This window comes from Equus asinus, chromosome 17 (assembly GCF_041296235.1).
Source record: "Equus asinus isolate D_3611 breed Donkey chromosome 17, EquAss-T2T_v2, whole genome shotgun sequence".
Lineage (NCBI taxonomy): Eukaryota > Metazoa > Chordata > Mammalia > Perissodactyla > Equidae > Equus > Equus asinus.
This window is the reverse complement of record NC_091806.1, coordinates 18,513,043-18,535,107: the sequence shown is the minus strand read 5'-3', so window position 1 is coordinate 18,535,107 and position 22,065 is coordinate 18,513,043. Positions and strand designations below refer to the sequence as shown.

The 22,065-nt window shown below is 34.0% G+C and overlaps 1 pseudogene; it reads right to left on the bottom strand.

Moving 5' to 3' along the window:
- Positions 1–15,583: 15,583 nt before the first annotated feature.
- LOC139040521 (olfactory receptor 4P4-like) lies at positions 15,584–16,767 on the bottom strand (annotated as a pseudogene).
- Between the last annotated feature and the right edge of the window lie 5,298 nt (positions 16,768–22,065).

Here is a 22,065-nt window from a genome sequence, read left to right as displayed (position 1 = left end):
TAAAACAAGAAATTTTGTGATGCTGTCTCACATATTTATTCTTAAATATACTATGTTTAGAAGCTTACTGAATTCAATTGATAAAATTTTCATTTAAGATTTTTACACTTCTGTTCATAAGAGAAACTTGTCAACTTTTTGGTTTTTATCATCTTATTTACAATTTGATGCTTAGAATGAGATATGCAGATTTCATTCTTTTTCTATTTTTTGGAAAACTAAACACATGTATGGAATTTATTTTAAGCATTGTCAGACCTTAGCACTTAACAAAATCCAACTCTCCATTCCTCTTGTAGGGTAAAGTATAGAGAGAAGCTAATTGTCATTTTTATTCATGAAAATGGAATAAATAAATGTCTCATATCAAGTTTTTTATTTCTTCTTGTGCATAGCCTGACATATTAAAATAGCACAGCCTGTATCCCAAGCTCTCATCCCCCCAACAGAAACATTGAAATAAAGTGCAGATACTATCAGAATCAACTTTGTCAGAAAATTGGAAAACGGTTAAAGGTTTAAAGCAACAAAAGTAATGCTAAAACAAGAAAGACATAATTGAAAAATGGTAGGAAAGTTTTGTGGCATTTATACTTGCCCTTGGTTGCTCCTTCCCTGGTGTGGTTGCAGTCTTGAAATGGTAGACTGAAATGGCATTCCCATTGTGAGATTCTGAACTCTACTTCTGGAGGGAACAGACACCCTCAATCATATTTGCAAATTATTGTGTATGTCTATTCTAATTTGTCTGGAGGCTACATGAAAGACTGAGGCAAAGTGAATGTCTTTGTTTCATCTAGAACAGAAACCTTGGGTGGGAAGAACAATGTGCATTGCTTGAAAACACTACAAGATGAATAATGACGCACTGATGCCTAAGGTGTAGAACAAACAGCAGGGTAGAGTTTATTTGGGAAATTAGGACATTCAAAAGCATCACTGTATGTGAGAGAAGTGGGAAGATACAGTCATGTTCAGGGTAAGATGCATACTCAGAAAGAACTTGTGAAGATCCTAGGCTTTCATCTTGGGGAGATCCCTAAGTTCAGTACAAGCCTGGCTGAATGTTGAAAGAGTGTCTCAGCACTCAGCCAATCTGCAATGACTGGAAGACAACTATATGATGTCTACCAGAGACTCACTTTAGATACCCAGAAACAAATAGGTCAAAAGTGAAATGATGGAAAAAGTTATACTGTGCACATGGTAAGGAAAAGAGATCATGCATGGCTGTACCAATATCGGACAAAACAGACTTTAAGTCAAAAACTGCTACAAGAGACAAAGAAGGCATTATACATTGATAAAAGGGTCAGTTGGTCAAAAGGCTATAATAATTATATATACCAAACAACAAAACCCTGTTAAAAAATTCAACCGCAAATTTTAAAGATTGTACTGGCTTTATTTAATGATTCATGAATAGGGCAGCATCCAATCTAGCAGACAGAAAGCAGTTCCAAGGAGCTAAATAAAGAAAAGTCTGCAGACTTTTATCAGCAGAGGGAAGCAAGAACAAGGAAGTTGTCCTAGGCATAAAAGCAGATTGGTTGTTCCAAGGTTACTATCATTTAGGGGATAGCAGTGGTCTATCATGCAGATTACCAAACTAGTGCTGACGAGACAATCCTGATTGACTGGTTTAAGATTCCATTTCTGGGAGAGCCAAAACTATAATTCAGTTAAGTCTTGGTTTGGTGATATGGGATTTAGCAAAAGTGACTCCATTTTGGGACTGTTGCCTTGTTTTTCACAGCCCCAAACTATATGAAGGAAAATTGACAGAATTGAAGAGAGACATATATAGTTCTATAAAAATATCTGGAGAATTCAATATCCCACCTTCACTAATGGATAGAACATCTAGACAGAAGATTAATAATGAAACAGAGGTCTTAAACAACACTTAAAATAACTAGACCTAACAGACATATATAAAACATCTCACCCAACAAAAGCGAAATACACATTCTTACCCAGTGCACAAGGGATGTTATATAGGAAAGACCATAGGTTAAGCCACAAAACAAATCTCAATAAACTTAAAAAGATTGAAACAATACAAAGTATCTTATACAACTGCAGTTGAATAAAGCTAGAAATCAATAACAGAAGGAAAACTAGAAAATTCACAAACAGGTGGAAATTAAACAGTACATTCTTAAACAATCAAAGGGCCAAAAAGAGAAATCAGAAAATTCCAGAGACAAATGAAAACAACACAATACACCAAAACTTATGGGATGCAGTAAAGGCAATGCTTAGAGGGAAATGTATAGCTGTAAAAGTTTACATTAAGCAATAAGAAAGATCTTAAGATAATAATCTATGTTTACATCTTGAGGAACTGAAAAAAATAAAGCAAACTAAACTCAAATCTACCAGAAGGAAAAAAATAAAGGTTAGAGAGGAGAAAAATTAAAGAACAGAAAAACAACAGAGAATAAAACCAAAAGTTAGTTTTCGTAAAGATCAACAAAATTGGCAAACCTTAGGTAGTCTGACAAAGTGTAGACACAAATAACTAACACCAGCAATGAAAGAAGGCGCACTACCAACACACGACAGCAATAAAAGGGTTATAAGAGAGTACAGCTAACAATAGTACAACAACAAATCGTATAACTTAGATGAGATGGGCAAATTCCTATAAACACACCAATTGCCTCAACTGACTCAAGAAGGCAGAGAAAATCTGAATAGACGCTTATAACAAGTAAAGAGATTGGATCATTCAACAAAACCTCTCAATAAAGAAAGTCCAGAATCAAATACTTTCACTTGTGAATTCTATCAAACTTTTCTCAAACTCTTCAGAAAAATGGAAGAGAAGGGACACTTTCTATCTCATCCTAATAGGCCAGCATTACTCTGATACCAAAGTCAGAAAAATAAATCACCAGAAAAGAAAATTAGAGACCAATATTCCTTATGTATTCAGTGCAAAAATCTTCAACAAAATGTTAACAACCAAATTCAACAGGATATTAAAATGATTATACACCAAGTGCCATATATCCTAGGAATTCAAGGGTGGTTCAACATATAACAAAATTAACCAATGTATGTATCACATTAATAGAACTAAAGAAAAGCCCCATCATCATCTAAATTGTCACAGAAAAGGACTTTGACAAAATCCAGCACCATTTCATGATTTAAAAAATAACGCAGAAAACTAGATACAGAAGGGAAGTTATGCAATAAGATAAAGCTCATCTATAAAAAGCCCAGTGCTAACATCATGCTCAGTGGTGAATGACTGAAAGCTTTCTACTTAAAATCAGGAAGAGGGCAAGGATGCCCATATTCACAACTGCCATTCAACATTGTGCTGGAGGTTCTCACTAGAATAATTGCACAAGAAGAAAAAAGAAGAAAAAAAGAGCATCCAAATTAAAAAGCAAGATGTAAAACTTCTTTTCTCACTGATGACGTGCTCCTATACATAGAGAATCCCAAAATATCCACAAGAAAGTTTCTCGAACTAATAACCACATTCAGCAAAGTTGGAAAATACAAGATCAACGTGCAAAAATCTGTTGTGGGGCGGGCCTGGTGGTATAGTGCTGGAGCTCAGTGTGCTCCACTTTGGGGGCCCAGGATCATGGATTTGGATCCTGGGCATGGACTCATACCACTTGTCAAGCCGTGCTGTGGCAGCGACCCACATACAAAAAAATCAAGAAAGATTGGCACAGAGGTTAGATCAGGGCCACTCTTCCTCAAGCAAATAGAGGAAGATTGGCAACACATGTTAGCTCGGAGCCAATTTTCCTCACCAAAAAAAAAACACATATATATCATAAATATATATAAAAAATATACATAGAAAAGAAAGAAAAAAATCAATTATGTTTTTTTCACCAGCAGCAAACAATCCAAAAAGGTAAGAAAGCCATTACATTTACAGTAGCATCTAAAAAAGTAAAATTACAGGGATAAATTTCACGAAGGAGGTGAAGGACTTATACACTGAAAACTATAAAACATTGCTGAAAAAAATGAGAAATACTTAAATGGAAAGATACCCACTGTTCAAGAACTGGAAGGCTTAATATTGTTACAATGGCAATACTAGCCACTGATCTACAGTTAGAAAGCAATCTCTATCAAAATTCCAACTTTTTTTTTCTGTATATAGGCAAATTTACCATCAATTGCATGTGAAATTGCAAGGGGTCCCAAATAACTAAAGCAAACTTGAAAAAAATCAAAGTTTGAGGACTCACACTCCTTAAGTTCAAAACTTACTACAAAGCTACAGTCATCAAAACAGCGTGCTATGACATAAGGTTAGATATATGGACCAGTACAGCAGAAAGTTGAGGCTGGAAATAATTCTAAACATCTATGACCTATTCATCTTTAACAAGGGTAGAGGGTGAATTCAGTAAGGAAATACTATTCTCTTTGACAAATGTTGCTGGGACAATTGTATTTCCACATACAAAAGAATGAAGTTGTATCCTTTTATCACACTGCATAAATAATGAACACAAAATGGATCTATGGCCTAAATACGAAAGCCAAAACAGTAAAAATCTTAGAAGAAAATACAGGGTTAAGTCTTCATGATCTTGGATTTGGCAATGGATTCTTGAATAAAATAAAGGCATGAATAGTAAAAGAAAAAATAGGTAAATTGAAATCCATGAAAATTAAAAGCCTTTGTGTGTCAAAGGACATTACAAGAAAGTGAAAAGACAATCTACAGAATTGTTGAAAACATTTACGAATCATGTATCTGATAGGTGATTAATATTCAGAATATATAAAGAACTATTATAGTTCAGCCAAAAAAAGAAAAACAACTCAATTAAAAAACTTTTAAAAGATTTGAGTAGACATTTCTCCAAAGAAGATATACAAATAGTCAGCAAGCACATTAAATGAATCTCACCCTCATTATTCATTAGGGAAATGCAGTTCATACCACAATGAGAAATCACTTCACGCTCATTAGGATGGCAATAATAACAATAATGATAATGATAATAATAATAATGGGAAATAAATATTGGCCAGAATGTCTAAAATTTGGAATCCTTGGACAGTGCTGGAGGGAATGTAAACTGGTACAGCCACTGTAGAATAGGGTTTGGTGGTTTCTCAAAAAGCTGTACATGAAAAAGATGTTCAAATTCAACATAGAAGAGCGTTTATGAATGCTGGTTAGCCAAAGCAGTTAAATATTCCACTCATTTACCTATTATCCTCAGCTCAAAAGTCAACCTTAAATGCTCTCCTCTGAGATACAGGGAGTAAAATCTGACTATAATTCTCCTCTACCATATGGTTTCCTATTATTTATTGTCAGTTGAGACTGGAAATCGAGAGGAGGGGAGGAAATACTTCAGTACACATTCAAAATAAAATGTCAGATTAAGGAGGCCTTGAGACAGGTGTGAAGAGAATAGAGGAAAATGAGTGAACGTGAAAAAATAAGCTAAAATTGCCCAACCAGGAGAAGTCTGAGAAAATTCTAAAGGTTCTGAGCTCTGATCTGTGGCTGGCTTTTGCAATCACTGTGTACTCTTTGTATATCATTCCATATTAATTCTAGGGCTCAGGGTTTAGCCCTAAGGTGAAATTCTGAGATGATTTTCGTACAACTTACTTCTCTTTCAAAAACAATTGTTCCAAAAACAATACTACATTTTCCTGAAGGCATTCTTCATCTCCAAGTTTCTCAACCCGTAGATCAGAGGGTTGAACTTGGGAACAATGAAAGTGTAGAAAAGAGCAAATACTTTGTCTTCAGTGAAAGTTGTGACTGGTCTAACGTAAAAGAAGAGAACAGGCACAAAGCACAGGACCACAACCATGATGTGGGAACTGCAAGTGGAAAGAGCTTTTGTGCGGCTCTCTGCAGGGTAAGCACAGATGGTGTATAATACCAAAAAGTAAGACACCATCAAAATCACAAAAGTTATCAAAGCAATCAGAACTGAATTAACAATTACCAAGAGGCCAATTTTGCAGGTATTAATGCAAGCCAATTTCAGCAAAGGATACACATCACAGAAGTGGTGATCTATTTCATTGGGCCCAAGGAACAGTAAGATGATGGTGAGAAGAAACTGAGTGGCAGAGCATATAAATCCCCGCGTACAGCAAGCTATGACGATCATATTACATCTCTGTCTGCTTATGATTATCCTGTAGTGCAGGGCTTGCAGATCGCCATGTAGTGGTCATAGGCCATCCCTGTGAGGATAAAGATCTCAATGCCTCCAAGGAAGTGAAGGATAAAGAGCTGTATCATGCAGTTATTACAGGGAATGATTGTCCTTTCTGCCAATAAATCAGTCATTAGTTTGGGGCTCACTGTGATGTATAGCAAAGGTTGGAGAGTGAGAGTTAATTAAGGAAGAAATACAAGGGTTGGTCAGTTAGCTGACTGCATGTGATATAAATCATTGTGAGTAAATTCCCATCCAATAGCAATGTAGCAAAATAAAATAATATAAAGCTGAGGACCTCAATGTTCTTCTTTCGAGGTAGTCCCAAGAGAATAAACACAATGACACTATTCCTATTTTCCATGGTCCAGTGGGGTAAAAATGCCTAACAGTCCCCCGAAAAGACATAATGTATAAGTCAATATCCAAAATGTTCATGGGGAAAATTGATGATAACTAACATCATCAATCTGTGTTTAATGGACATGATCCCAGTGTTTCAGAAAATAAAAATCTGATATTTAATAATTTTTTTCAGATTAGTTTCATGCTGATTTCCATAAATCAGTCCTTCAGGACATTATGTTCAATGTTGACATTAATAAAAATGAATGCATTCAATCAATCAATTAAAAAAAGTCTAAAAACTATTAATAGTTGCTAAATATTTTTCAATTCTAAAGGACCATACAACTAAGTCCTTGGAAAGGATATTACTCTGGATCCTTACAAATTGAAATTTGTTAAAGATGCAGTTGTGAGTCATAAAAGTTTCTGTTTAATGATATAGAAGCAAATGTAAAGCTTAACAGTGGTCACTAGTGGAATATATGTTACCTCAAAATAATTCTAGAATGAAATAGAAAATAAAATTAAAGATTTATATAATGATATGTATATATTTAAAAAGTGAAAGCTAAAAACTCTCTGTAAGAGGCCCTTGCAGTTGGTTTGAACAATTTTTGATAGCTTGTTTATCTTTTTCTTAGTGATTTGTGACAGTAAAATCCCGACATTTTATAACAGAGGTGTGTTGATTTCTATAGGCACATCAATAAACATCATGTACTTAAATGAACCACAGAATAAAGCATTAGTTAAAACTAAAAAAGTGGAACAGAAGGCAGTCTTATCTTCACAGTTTTGCTCTTGACTCAGTATGTTATAGTTTGCAAATCAATTTATTCTCAGTGATTTGAATTACAGGATGTATTTCTGTTCTATATTTGCCTAATTTATGTCTTTTGTCCAAATCCATAAAGAATCTTGACACTGCATAATTCTGAAAAATTTTATAGGAAGCTTGTGGAAAAAGGTTTATATGAAGACAAACATTTGGGACGCAGTGTTATTACTAATTATACCAATGTGTGAATTTGAGTACCCACCTCTTGATTTCTTTAAATTTAAGTTATCTCATTTGAAAAATGAAGAAATCTTCTTGGACTTGGTCACAAAATAGTTGTGAAACTCAAATCAATAAGTCGTCTTTGCTTTATTAACCATAGAGGTATTAATTGCTGATTTTATTTTCTTAATGTTAGTGTTGCCAAATCAGTAACATAAATTTGTCAATAATAAAGTCTAGTAAATATGACTCCCATGTAGAAAATGAAATTTTAGTCATAAAATTATTTTGAGCAGGAAAATAACTGAGATCTACTAGCCAAATCCCCTAGTTCTAAATAGAAACAGTTTTAATTAAAAGGGTCTAGAAAATGTATGAAATGAATAAGAGTAGTTTGAATCTCTTCATCATTTAGCAATTATATTAAAAGAGGATTTGATATATGAAAATATAGGCAATTCAGCTGAGGTTGATCTTAGCTTCTGCTAATTTAGGTTGAGTTTCAATGATAATGAAAAAAGATATATAGAGCTGATAACCACATGGTCCAGTTGTCTTTACTACAAATTTTGACCTTAAAATGCATCATTTACACTTAAAATTTTCTTTGAAATTTTTGATGTGTCTTCTGCCCTAATCTTGTAGCTACATTTTCTCATCAAGTAATTTTTAAATTGTGTCTTCATCACTCTCTTTTACAGACTAAGTTCATTGTGTCACTTTCCAAATAAAAAATTCCTTTGCAATGGAGCTTTCAAACAAAGAGATTTATTTTTATGGTACAATTTTAAGATTTAGAATTAGCTTGTAGGGAAACCATGGAAAAGTAAAGATTTTATGCCTCCAATTATATAATGAAAATATGTCCTTACCTATAAATAAATAAAAAATTATTTTAAAAATAATATTTAAAATACTGATTTGGTCAACTCAAAGTAATCACTTGTTTATTTGAATGGACATAAATAAAACCATTATTTTAATCATGTGCATTGAGATAAGAAATCATTTAAGTTGTTTTTCCTCTCCCCAAACTAGACGTGAAAGTTTTGGGTTATACATAAGCCTCTGAGGAAATTAAGGTTGTTAGAAAAGTCAGGCAAAGCCAATCATTCTATCTTCTTTTGACAGAAAATTAATTTTCCTGCTTATTAAATGTGGTCTGGTTTTTTAATCAATTTAACTAAATATTTATTTCAATCTCCAATTTTCTCCATACTCAAGGCCACAAATAATGCTTAATTTTCCTTCTCAGTAATCTTCTCTTTTTATTTCAACTTTCCCATACATTTGTAGTTTACCACGTATAAACTACCACCTATATTTCTAGCTTTTCAATTTTAGAGTAGTAGAAGATCTCTAGTTTCTATTCTTGAATCAGCCATCAATTTTAAGTGTAAATTCCTAACTTCACTTCCTTTCACACTTTTCTTCATCTAAAATGTAGAAAAATAATTGCTTCCCTAAATAAGGCAGAGAGTTTGAGTTTCAAATTTAAAAATAAATGAAGAACTTTGAAAACAGTAAAGGGCTATGCAAATGAACGCAGTTTAAGTTCAGTTTGATGCACATACAAGAGTAATAATACCTTAGAGAGGCAAAAATTAGTTGAGGCTTCTATAAGTGTATGTAGAACACTTAAATAGTGTTTAGCAAACCAGAACTTGAAACCAGAATTTTCTAAGTCTACAGCCTGAGTTCACAGATAAAAGATGCGCATCAAAGCAACAGACAAATGTAGTGTTAAAAACTCCACTTTTTCACAATTACCTAATTATTTAATGCAAAACCAGATAAACTCCAAAGTTATTGTCCTTGAACCATTTCAGAATATTTTGATATGCAGATGACAAAATGAGATAATAAATTAAGACAAATTCTCTAATCTATAAAACTATAGGCAGTAAACAAAATCTACAAACTCAACCTGTTGCTCTCTCCTACATATGTAGCCCATTTATAAAGAGTAAGAAAGTTATACTCACATACATGAATAAAATGCACTAAATCTCCTCATGCCCTCAAACATGAACACTGCTACCACAGCCACAAAGAGTCCCTGTGTAAGAAAAATGGCTAGGGAAAAAAAGAGCCTAATTCATTCTCTAGAATAGCTCTTCACTCACTTTAGGAACTAGTATTCATTTGGTCTAGGGTCCCCAGCTACAAAATGATAAATCCACTATCATTAATTTCAGTTAAGATTTTGCATAACCTTTGGGCTTTCTACCATTGTTAAAAGGAAAGTTTTGAAAAATCTTAAACTTAAATAAAGTGAAATTCCTTGGGTTTATATACTGGCTTTGCTATGAATAAGCATATGACCTCACTACATTGCATAAATACATTGACAATCAACAGGTCTAATCATTCTTTTTATTAGCTTACAATTTGAGCATTCCTATGGGCCTAATGTTCTTCTTAACACGTTATAGGTACAATCTTTTTCAATCCTCATAATAAGTCTAAGAAGTAAATGCTATTGATATTTACTTAATAATTAAGTGATGTAATTAACATTATTACTCATTTAATTTCTCTATGATTCAGTTTCCTCTTTTGGGCTTATTGTGAACCTAATAAGTAGCAGAGTCAAGATTTAAAACAAGATACACTCGCTTAGCAATATACTTCACAAAATATTACAAAGTTAGCTCAATTCCTGATATATATGGTATACTCAATAAATATTTGATAATATATTAAAACAGAGGATCTCAGTGACCTTGATATTTCAATTTTTAATCTATGCAAAAGTAAACTCTATATATGTTTAATTTTCATGATCCTAAATTTCTCAAAGACACAGAGACTTGTCTTTCATTGTCTTGAAATGTTAAAAAGTGCTTGTGCAAATTTAATTCTGAATTCTAGCCACTTTCTTTGATCTGTGTGATTTTTGGCATGTGCTTTTTTTTTTTCTCAGACCATCATCTCACTGATGGATACATACAATCCTGATGAATACATCTATCTCCCAATGATGTTGTGAGAATTAACTAAATAAAGTGAATGAGCCATCCAGTATATGGTGTGACTCAGCAAGAAAGTATTTCCAATTATTTTTATATTTGTTCTATCCTTGTTAAATACAAGTTACCATTCATTTAACTAATAATCAGTAAATGTTTGTTGAATGATTAAAATAAATAACTTTAATGATTTAAAACAGCATTTGGGGGCTGATCCCATGGATAAGCTGTTAAGATCACAAGCTCTGTTCTGCTGGCCTAGGGTTCACCAGTTTGGATCCTGGGCGTGGACCTACACACCACTCATCAAGCCGTGCTGTGGCAGCATCCTATATAGAAGAACTAGAATGCCCTACAACTAGGATATACAGCTATGTACTGGGGCTTTGGGGAGAAAACAAAAAAAAGAAGGAACATTGGTAACAGACATTAGCTCAGGACCAATCTTCCTCACAAAAAAAGGCATCTAAAAAAAAGTCCCAACAAATAGTTTGACTGGAAGGATCACATCTCGCAGGGGTAGAGATCTCAGGACAATGCATGGACATTTAAAAAGTTAAACAAATGAATAAATAAAGGAAACAGAATATAAATAAAATAGTTCAAAATTGATATTGTTACCATCACAACCATCACATGCAACATGGGCAGGCAAGGAAGTCAATAGAGATAAGGTATCAGAGAGGAAAGATTTGACATACTTCCATTTGACTTTTAAGTGACCCACCCAGGATCTTTGGTTATGTTAATTCTTGGGCCAACTTTATTTTTTTCATGAGACAGAAACAGGGATTAAGGTAGTGGTTACTGCAGGGAACTTATTTGTCCTTTCCATTTGGGTTTTCTCACTTTCTTGGTAACCTGTGAATCACTTTTTTTCTTAATTGATAGTCAACTTTCTACCAAAAAATCTAATAATGTTTTCTTTCTATTTGGAACCTGCTATCCAGCTAAGCATCATTTTCCTGTCACTGTCTGACTGCCTCTTTTGGATGAAATATCACACTCTCAATGGGCAATTCCTTGATTTTATTGCTGACCAAATCTCAAAACAAATTATAAAATTCAGAGAAGATGCCTGTATCTACTGTATTTAACTACAAATGGCAGTCAATCTGTTATCTATAATGGAGACAAAAATATAGCCAGGTGATCTTACACATCCAGGCAGGACAATGGGAAAGGAGGAAAAATAATTTACCACACATGCTCTTCCACTTCAGTTGTTGTGAATCCATTTTTATTTCTTCGTTTCAGTGTTTTCTCTTCTTCCTCATTGAAATGCTAGTCATTCACCTACTGTTCAGAGTATTTCACTTCAACTTCTTGAATTCACATTTCACTCAGCATAGTTCATTAGCCATTTATAGAAAAAGATTTTTGTATCATTTGAAAGACTACTGACACCTGTCACTCAAGCAATGTTAGCAACACTTTAAATTCAAGTGGAATAATTTTAATATCCAAACAAGTCACATCACAATCTATACTTTCATAGCTAAAATTATTCCTAGAGATGTCCAGGCTCACATGATTAATTGAATACTTAATAGAGTACACATTCTAAAACTGCATTTCTTTTATTCTAGACTATTGACTCTTCCTTCCAAATTGTTTGTATTTACCTTCCCAAATATTAAGCTCTTCCTTTAGATTTAAATTATCAGACCCACCTCAGCTAAGATAGTCTCTGGATTATAAATAGTATGCAAGTCATAATAAATTTTGCATGTACTTTAGAATTCTCAATCATTAGACATTCCTCCTGGGCCCCAGTGACTGAGTTCCCCTGCACTTTATTCAAAGAGTTTTGAGATAAAACAAATCTGAGTGGCTTTTGAGTGAGGGACTTATCCTTTCTGTAATCTCTATAAATTGACTGAGGAGGAAAGAATAGTTCTGGACCTTATCGTAGCTAATGGTCTTCATCTCTCCTCAAAAATTATCTTTATTGTATTCTCCTAGAGAAATAGAATAAATTTTAATTATTTCCAAGTATTAGTTAGGTAGATTTCCAGAAAAATTATGAACTAATATAACTTAGTACTATTTTATATAGATTTAAACACTTTCCAAAAAACAATTTTAAAAAATTTGCAGTTGAATATGTGTTAATTTTCCCCCAAATCTTTACATCATTTCCATATGTCTTTATTTCCTATGTTTCTTCTTTCACATCTGTAACCAAAGATTGGAGCTGACTTCAACTGTGCTTTGTGAGCAGAATAAATAATAGCAAATGCTTATTGAGGATTTACTGTGTATCAAACACTAAGTGTTCTCATTTAATCTTCACAAGGACACAGTGAGATGGGCACTATGAGCATCATTATTTTACCCATGAGAAAATTCTGTAACAGATAAGATATATACATTTCATAAGGCTTCAAGGCAAGGGGGAGATTACCAACAAAAGTCAGGAGAATAGCAAATTCTAGGGGAAGGGAAAGAGTAAGGACAGGAAGGGACATATCGCTGACTTTGGAGATGATGACAGAGTTCCACTTCTTGATTCATGTGGTCATTAGAGGGATATTTCCATTGTAGTTCTCTCTCTCTATCATTTGCAAAATTCTTTTGTATTACATTTTATAATTTAAATATGTGAAAAATATGTAAGAAAGCCCTAAAAGCCATATCCAAGGCACCTAAGCTCCCCAGGGTAATGTGAAATTTGATTTTCCTCCAAAGAATTAACTCAAAAGCAAATCTAGCTATTTTACTTTTGTCCGGTCCATTTCACACACTCCTAAAGGCACCTGTTTTTTTCTTTTAACTTTATTGAGGAATAATTGACAACTATAATTACATTTATTTAAAGTCTACAATGTGATAATTTAATACACATATACATTGTAGCACTGTAGCGTGATTACCAAGATCCAGATAATTAACACATCCATCACTCCGCATATTTAACTTTTTGTGTGTGTGTTTGTGGTGAGAATGCTTAAGATCTGCTCTCAGAAACTTTCAAATATACAAAACCATATTGTTAACTATAGTCACCATGCTGTACACTAGATCTTCAGAACGCAATTCTTCTTATAACTGAAAATTTGTACCCTTTGACCTACATCGCCCTATTGACACCTGCTTTAAGACATAAATGACACTTCTCTTTGAGATATCTCCCACAGACTAGATCATGTTTTCACAATTATTTCTACTCTTAATACTGAAGATCTTTCATGATATCCTCTCTGGGCTTCCCTTTCTCTGTCTTTGCAGACATGCTCGAGGCTCTGCTATATAAATCACAAGTTGGACAAATTACTAATAAAGAGATGAAGATTATGCCAGATTAAACTACTTCTCTAATACCGAAACAGCAATGTACAATGTCTACAGGTTTTGAGAGAAAAAGGTTGAGAATGATAAACATTATTCCTAGTCTCATTGTCTCTCATTTATGCAGGAAAGTAAAAGATACCTTCATATTTGTTTGGCTTGATTATATGTATTACTTATGTGTTCTTTTTCACCAAAAGCTTTTAAAGTCTTTACTGAAATAAATTTTATAATACTGTGTTAGTAACTTGTCCCAATTGCAATTTATGTAATTCTTCTCTCACTTAAATGTGCTGCAATTTGCCTTCCATATACTTTCTCTAAGTTCCCTTCCCCTGCATTTTATATCAAGGTTTTAATAATCTTTGTGAAAATCTATTGAATTTTAAGTTCTCAAATAATCTTCAGGTTTTTCAAATAACTCTGTTGTTACTATTACACTATTACCCACCTTCTTATGACGGTCTTTTTTTTTTAACGGAAATCCTGTTTATTTGCATCCTATTGATGATACCAAAATATTTTCTTACATTTTTTTCTGATTCCCTTGGGAAATCTTTCTCAGAAATCTACTCTTCACAATACCTACAAATAAATTGATTTATCCACAATAGTATTTTTTTTTGAGGAAGATTAGCCCTGAGTTAACATCTTCCGCCAATCCCCCTCTTTTTACTGAGGAAGATTGGCCCTGAGCTAACATCTGTGCCCATCTTCCTCTATTTTATATGTCGGATGCCTGCCACAGCATGGCTTGCTAAGTAGTGCATAGGTCCATGCCAGGGATCCAAACCAGTGAACCCTGGCTGCCAAAGCAGAGTTTGCAAACTTAAGTGCTATGCCACTGGGCTAGTCCCAGTAGTATGTTTTTTAATATCACCAATAGTTGTGTTTTGGTTTTTGTTATTTTTCTCTCACCTTGAGGAAATAAAATATATACAAAAAGTATTACGCAAAAGGAAAATTTATTTTTTAAAGACTATCACTTGGCCCTATTCCCTGTCCACTAGGTTGGAGATTGAATTCATTTTTCATATCTACCTGTCAACACAAGCTGATATGTACAGTTTCTTCCTATATGTAGTCTTGTAGTCACTCAACTAATTGAACTACTAGAAAAGGATGAGACCTATTAATTTTCTCATCCTGTCTTTCCATATTTTGAGTATCTGTGATGTAATAAACACAGTAACAGAAAAATAAATTGTCACCAGTCCCTTTGTCCCTGCCTATGACACTTTCAGGCAGATGGGGACAGGGTGCTGAAGCTCCAAGGAAACAGGTCCGACCACTCCTTTTCCTTCACACCTTAAACCAAATGATTTCTATGAAGTTTTTCATTGCACAATTTATTTCACAGGGCCAGCATTTAAGATTTACTTGAGTATCCTATTGGGAAATAAAGCTCAATAATAGAAAAATATTCTGCTTTTAATTTTTGAAAACCACTTTTAATCTACTTCATTTCTACTTCGTACAGAATGCCAAAAAATTGCCTAGTCTCCATGTATAAATTTTAAACACAAGTGCTTATTAAAATTCTCAATCAGCCTCAGAATCACCTACTCTATATGACATAGTCACCATTCCTTTAGTCTAGAATATTTTTAATACGCATATGCCACTACTCAATCTCAGTGCCACAGTGAAACTGTCACTTTACTCATAATCCTTCAGCTCATCTCTGACATTTATAAAGTGAATAATTTGAGTTCAATGATCTGAAAGCTAACAGAGCTCTCTGATTCCAAGTCCACTTCTATTCCTGAATAATTGAGTAGGAAAAGTCAATTATGTTTTTCTTCTGAAAATATCTTTTCACACCAAACCTTTCTCATGGCCTTTGTCATCTCTGTATTTCTCAGGGTATAGATTAATGGATTGAACATAGGAGCAATGATGGTATAAAATAGAGCAAATATTTTGTCCTCAGGGTAAGTAGTAGGGGGTCTGAGGTAGGCAAAGATTGAAGGCCCCAAAAATAAGACAACCACAGTGATATGAGACCCACAGGTAGACAGCGCTTTGCATCTTCCCTCTGCTGACTGATTTCTTAAGGTGAATAATATAATGACATAAGACCCAAACAAGAGAACAAAGGTTACTAAGCAACCATTCCTGAATTGGTAACCACAAGGACACCAGTGATGTATGTATCAGTACAGGCAACTTTCAGCAAAGGAAAAATATCACAATAGTAGTGATCTATTTCATTGGGGCCACAGAAGGGCAAATGAATTGTCATAGAAAACTGAGAAAATGAATGAATGGCTCCACCAGTCCAAGCAGCCAAGACTAGGAGATTGCACCTTGTCCTGTTCATGATAATCATGTAATGGAGAGGTTTGCAGATGGCAACACAACGATCAAAGGCCATGACTGTGAGGATGAAGACCTCAGTGATGCCAAAGAAGTGTATGGAAAAGATCTGCAACATGCAATTACTATAGGAGATGGATTTTCTTCCAAGAGGCAAGTCTCTGATCAGTTTGGGTGTCACACAGGAGGTATAGCAGATGCCCATAAAGGATAAATGGCTGAGGAAATAATACATGGGCTGGTGAAAAAGGGCACTGTGTCGAATAGAGGTAAGAATCAGAAGGTTTCCCACCAAGATGGCAACATAACCAAGTAAGAAGAATACAAAGCAAAATATTTGTATGTTCCAGGGGCTGGCCCCGTTGCCGAGTAGTTAAGTTCGCGCGCTCCGCTGCTGCAGGCGGCCCAGTGTTTCGTTGGTTCGAATCCTGGGCGCGGACATGGCACTGCTCATCAAACCACGCTGAGGCAGCGTCCCACATGCCACAACTAGAAAGGACCCACAACGAAGAATATACAACTATGTACCGGGGGGCTTTGGGGAGAAAAAGGAAAAAAAATAAAATAAAATCTAAAAAAAAAATATTTGTATGTTCTGGTTACAGGAAAGTCCCAAAAGAATAAATTCTGAAATGTTCCTCTGACTTTCCATACAGTGTATACTATGCAAAACTAATTGAGTATCTGAAAAAAATGTAAATTTGAATTAAAACATTTACAATATAATTGCAATCATATAAAAACCACTAACAAACCATGGACGCTAATTCAACAAATCACAGAAGTTAATTTGTAAGTCAATTATATTATTGTATATTTTCTTAGAAATCATAGCTGATTTCTCTAATAGTTTTCTTATTTTTTCAAGTATCTTGTTATATTGATAATACTAGAAATACAATTTATTAAATTTTGAAAATATAATGATTTAAAAATTACTATTTTCCAGAGAAGTTATACTACTGTTATTTATAACATTTAGATAACACGGATACTAATGTAATTTAATGAAGGAAATTTACTTTACTTGTAATTTTCAATTATCTTCTTTATTCATAACAGATTTTTCATTTTAGATATTGTTCCCTTCCCTCAGCATGATATGGAACACCCTCCTGACTGTCTGTAGACATATTGATCAAGGAATGCAGACGCATTTTAAAAAATTGCCTAAATTATAAGATGAGCAATTAGGATTGTAACTAATGTTTCTGGAAATACAAGGGTGTGGTGGGATGAGTACTGAATATTGAATTTGTGAAATCAATCTTGCTGTCAAGTTGCATGACTAAAAATAGTTAAAAATACAGCAAAAATTGGATTTTTTTCCAAAGACTGACATTTTGAAAAAAGTTAGAAAAACTATTGATATTTCATTTAATTTTTATTGTAAAGAATGTTTTAAGGTAAACCCTATGGTCATTACAGTTAATGGAGCACATAAATAAAGAAAATACACTAATCAAAATGCACAAGATATTTGAACTCTGCACAATTTATGTGCTCTGTTGGAATAAATAGCAATAAAAATGATGTCATGCAACGTAACTCTAAGGCAAACATTGTGGTCAGGAAGTACTCAGCTCTTATCTGTTGATAGTTTATTCATGGATTTGCATATATTATGTTCTGTTTGATTTGGGTGGGACTTACACAAAGGCAATGGGAAAATGTACTGCAGAGAGCACAAACTTCCAAGTTCTATTCCCCTCATTCATGAGGAATTAGCTGGTGTCCAGGTGGTTGTCTATCCTACTCCTTTATGAGATGTGGCAGCCATATCCTGGCCCGACAAACAAGCATTATTAATTATACATAATTTTTGATGCAATAATATGTATACATTAACAAGTTCAGCATTTTCCAAATTCTGTAGCTGTATTACTAGTGATATTTAAGATTATTTAGCTGGTAAACACACATGGTTTTAAAGCACATTCTGCAGTAAATTGAGGGACTAATTCTCTTTTCAATTTTAGCTCAATATCTTTGACTACAGTAAGCGGGGAAAGTTTTAACTTAATCATATTATGTCAATATTGCTTAAGACATTTTGGTCCTCCTTTTTAACATGAAGACAACAGGTCTCATCCTCAAAGTTCTGTACAAGTTATAGCACCTCCATAAAATTTAATAACTTTTTCTTATATCTTTAAATATATTGTCAAAGTTACAGTTGCAAATAATAGCTCGTTTACGAAAAGAATATAGTGTGTTCCTTTAAATAAATGTACACAAAACAAAGGTGATTTTTAAAAGAATTGTTAAATAACAAATGTCCAGTTATTAGAGTGACAGGAATTAAATACTCATCTAATCCAATCATATTCTTTTTAGTGTAGAAGAAATAGATTGAGAGAAACTAAGTGAATTTCCCAAAATAAAGAACTGCTGAATGGCAGAGTTTTTAAACTAGATCTCCTAATTCTTATCATGTTTAGTGCTGCCTCCCACAGGAAAAGGGCATGTATCAGAGAAGACAGCAGTGGAGGAATTATCACGATTTTCATCTCATGAAAGATGACAGACACCTAGATCACTATGAGATATATCACAATAGTTATAAGAACAAATGAGTGATGTAGCATATCTCTGCTTTGATGTTGTTTCGCTACACCAGGCTCTGAATTTGACCACTACAGCTGTTAACATTCCAATTCGTATACCTATGGAAATTAGATATCATTACTCTTGGAAACACTAGTAATGACAGTGTGACCAACTTTAGGAGAAAGAAACTGTAGTGAGGGAAATAAATGACATTTTTGGGGAAAACTTCAAGGTATTAAACACATAAATGAAGAAAAGAAGACACTATTATGTAAAAGAATAATTGATGTTACAAAGGCGATGTAGGCAGAATTAGAAATGATGGGGAGAGTAAAATAAAGTGGAGAAAAAAACCACTTTTATTCAAAGCACTGTCTATACATCAGTAAACGTGTGGTACTACAGAAAGAATATTGATCACCTGGATGTTTCCAATATTCAGATGTTTGCTATCAGGTGAAATAATATGAAGTGAAGTGTGGCTACATTCTTTTTTCAATCATTGAGATTTAAGTTTTATATAGGAACTGATATCCAAGTCTTAAAAGGCCTTCCAGATTAGAGGCAACGATAACCAATCACCCAGCATGAATTTAGACAATCGCTACATCTTATTCCCAACATTTTATACGTTGTACTTTCAGTTACCATTTATAATGAAATTTTAACAAGAATAAATAGGACAATTTTGTTTCTTTCCATTCACACAAGCTCTGCTCATTTGCATAAGACATTGAACCCAGCTAAGCTTGAGTATTAACTTCTATAATCGGGACATAGATACATTGTTCAGGGAAACAATGAGAAATACGTGAGGTTATGAAACAAAATCCCCAGGGAATATGGAGGGTACAAAACAATCATAATCTTTTCCTTATATTCTTTCTTTGACTGACGAGATTAAGAATTAGTTAAATTGTCCTGCAAACAGACATACGCCCACGATAAAATTTCGTGAAATAAACAAGAACAAAAGCGCAACATAGATTTTAGCAGGGGAATCAGAACAAACTCCAATGTGGATAATGTTTGGGTGGCAAAATAAAATCGATCTGGTGATATCATTTGTTACCTGGGGGAATTTCTTAACACTTAATGTTAAATAAGTAGTCTGTTTTTTCATGCTAACAAAATTAAGTTAAAAAGTCATTTTTCACCTTTTATGATATTGTTTAACTGTCCTGTTCATTCCTTATGAGGCACTGTCAGCATTGTAAAATTGCATTTTCCTATAGGTCATCTACGGTCTGTATATGCTATGTATATACACATTTCTATTGGTGTAATCAGCATGTGCCTTAGGAAAACTTACTTATCTGATTCTGATGAATGTGGAAAACTTTAAGGGATTGGTTATTTGAAATATGAGAATTTCTTCGAAGATTGGAGGCTGAAACATTACTGACAATTTAAAAATTTCATTATTTTTAAACATATTATCCAAAAATGCAAACTCCGTAATATAAAATCGAAACTAAATATTGCAAAAAGACCTTTTTTACTTTTGTTTAGATTTTTATCACATCTGAATGCATAGCCTTCAAATGACAAAAGAAATACCAAACAGACCAAGTGAGCCTAAAAGAAGAATTACAAGGGCAACTACCTGCACATCAGTCGTGGATGGCCCTCAAGTTAGTTTTAAGTTACTCAGGAAACCGTCAGGGTCACACACTTCTACTCATTTTGACAGTTTGCGAACCCTTCACTAGGATTTACATCTGAAATAAAACGAGAACTATAAAGCAGTAGCTGAGACAAATCTAGGATAATTCTCTAAAAATATGTTCAAGTATTGATGTCTTTGAATTTCCAGGAAGGAAAATCTCACTGTTTTACAATGTGAGTGAAGATTTAAATATCACTGAAGACTACTCTGGATTAACAGAGAAGTGATTATTCATTCCATAAGAAAGTGATCTAGAATTTTAAATATTAATTTCACTTGCTAACACCTGCTCATACTTAAAAGTAAAAAATAACGTTTTGAAATATCTGCTAAAGGAGCATGCATATATATATACCCTAGGAGTTGTCTCTTTTATGCATATGCCTGAAAGAAATTTGCTCTGCAAGAGCCAAATATAAACTGAGAGGAGATTATGAGAATATTTGACTTCAAAAGTTAAAGATATTACTTTCCCAGAAGCATTTCTTAAAAGATTCTCAGCAAATAACACTAATCAGTTGTCCAAGGTTGTATTCATTCCTCAGTCTTCTGGGAATGTTCAGGCTTTAAATGTATTTTCCACATTTGCGTTAGCCATGCCCTGGGCATTGTGTCTCTAGAGGCCAGTACTGTTAGCCAGACAGAGAAGCTTGAGAAATTCTGTCCGTTTTGGCTTATTTCCTCCTCTCGAGAATAGGAGGGAAACCTGGGTAACACCATAGGAGCACTGGGCTTGCACTGGAGGAGGTCTCTACTTCTGGGGAGGAGAAGGTGAAGAAAATCAGAGAGAAAGATATCCAGAGTCACCACAAGTGTCATTAATAAAAGGAACACAAGATTCATAAAAGTCAGTTAACAATTAAGTCAATGACTTTTCACTCCGCTATTCTTCTGGACCAGTAGCCACACCAAACAGCAATAAACTGTCACTGCTGCAATGGATGTTTGGGTTGTTAGAGGCAAAGGAAAAGAGAGAATTGTCAAAATATATTAAAATTAGAACAAATTCCCTACTCCTATTGGTAGTGGAAAAGAACCTACGTTTTTTGTTGAAAAGTATTGAAGAGTGTAATGAAGTCAGGAACCAAAAAAATGTATACACTTCTACACTACTTCCTGACACTTTACTTTGAGTAGTTGCAGTGCTACAAGGTATATAGATTCAGAGTAAATCTGCACTGAAATTCAGTTGGCATTCTTTCTTGAACAAAATATCTGTATATCCCATGTAGCCATGTAAGACCTCTAGCATTCACTATTTTATAACATCCCATCTAGATGAGGATGAGAACAATTCACTCAGTAAAATAATTATAATATTTATAAGCATTTTTTAATTACAATATGTGAGTCACTATATTAAGCATTTTAAGTGAATTGTCTAATTTAATTCTTCAGAAAGACATTCTCAGGGGCCAGCCCAGTGGCGCTGTGGTGATGTTCACACGTTCTGCTTTGGTGGCCCAGGGTTCGCTGGTTCAGATCCCAGGTGCAGACCTATGCACCACTTCTCAAGCCATGCTGTGGCAGGTGTCCCACATATAAAGTAGAGGAAGATGGGCACGGATGTTAGCTCAGGGCCAGTCTTCCTCAGCAAAAAGAGGAGGATTGGCAGCAGATGTTAGCTCAGGGCTAATCTTCCTCAAAAAGAAAAAAAAGGACATTTTCATGAGAATTATTTCCCCCGTTACTCAAAAACAAACAAACAAAAAATCTTCTAGAGATTAAATC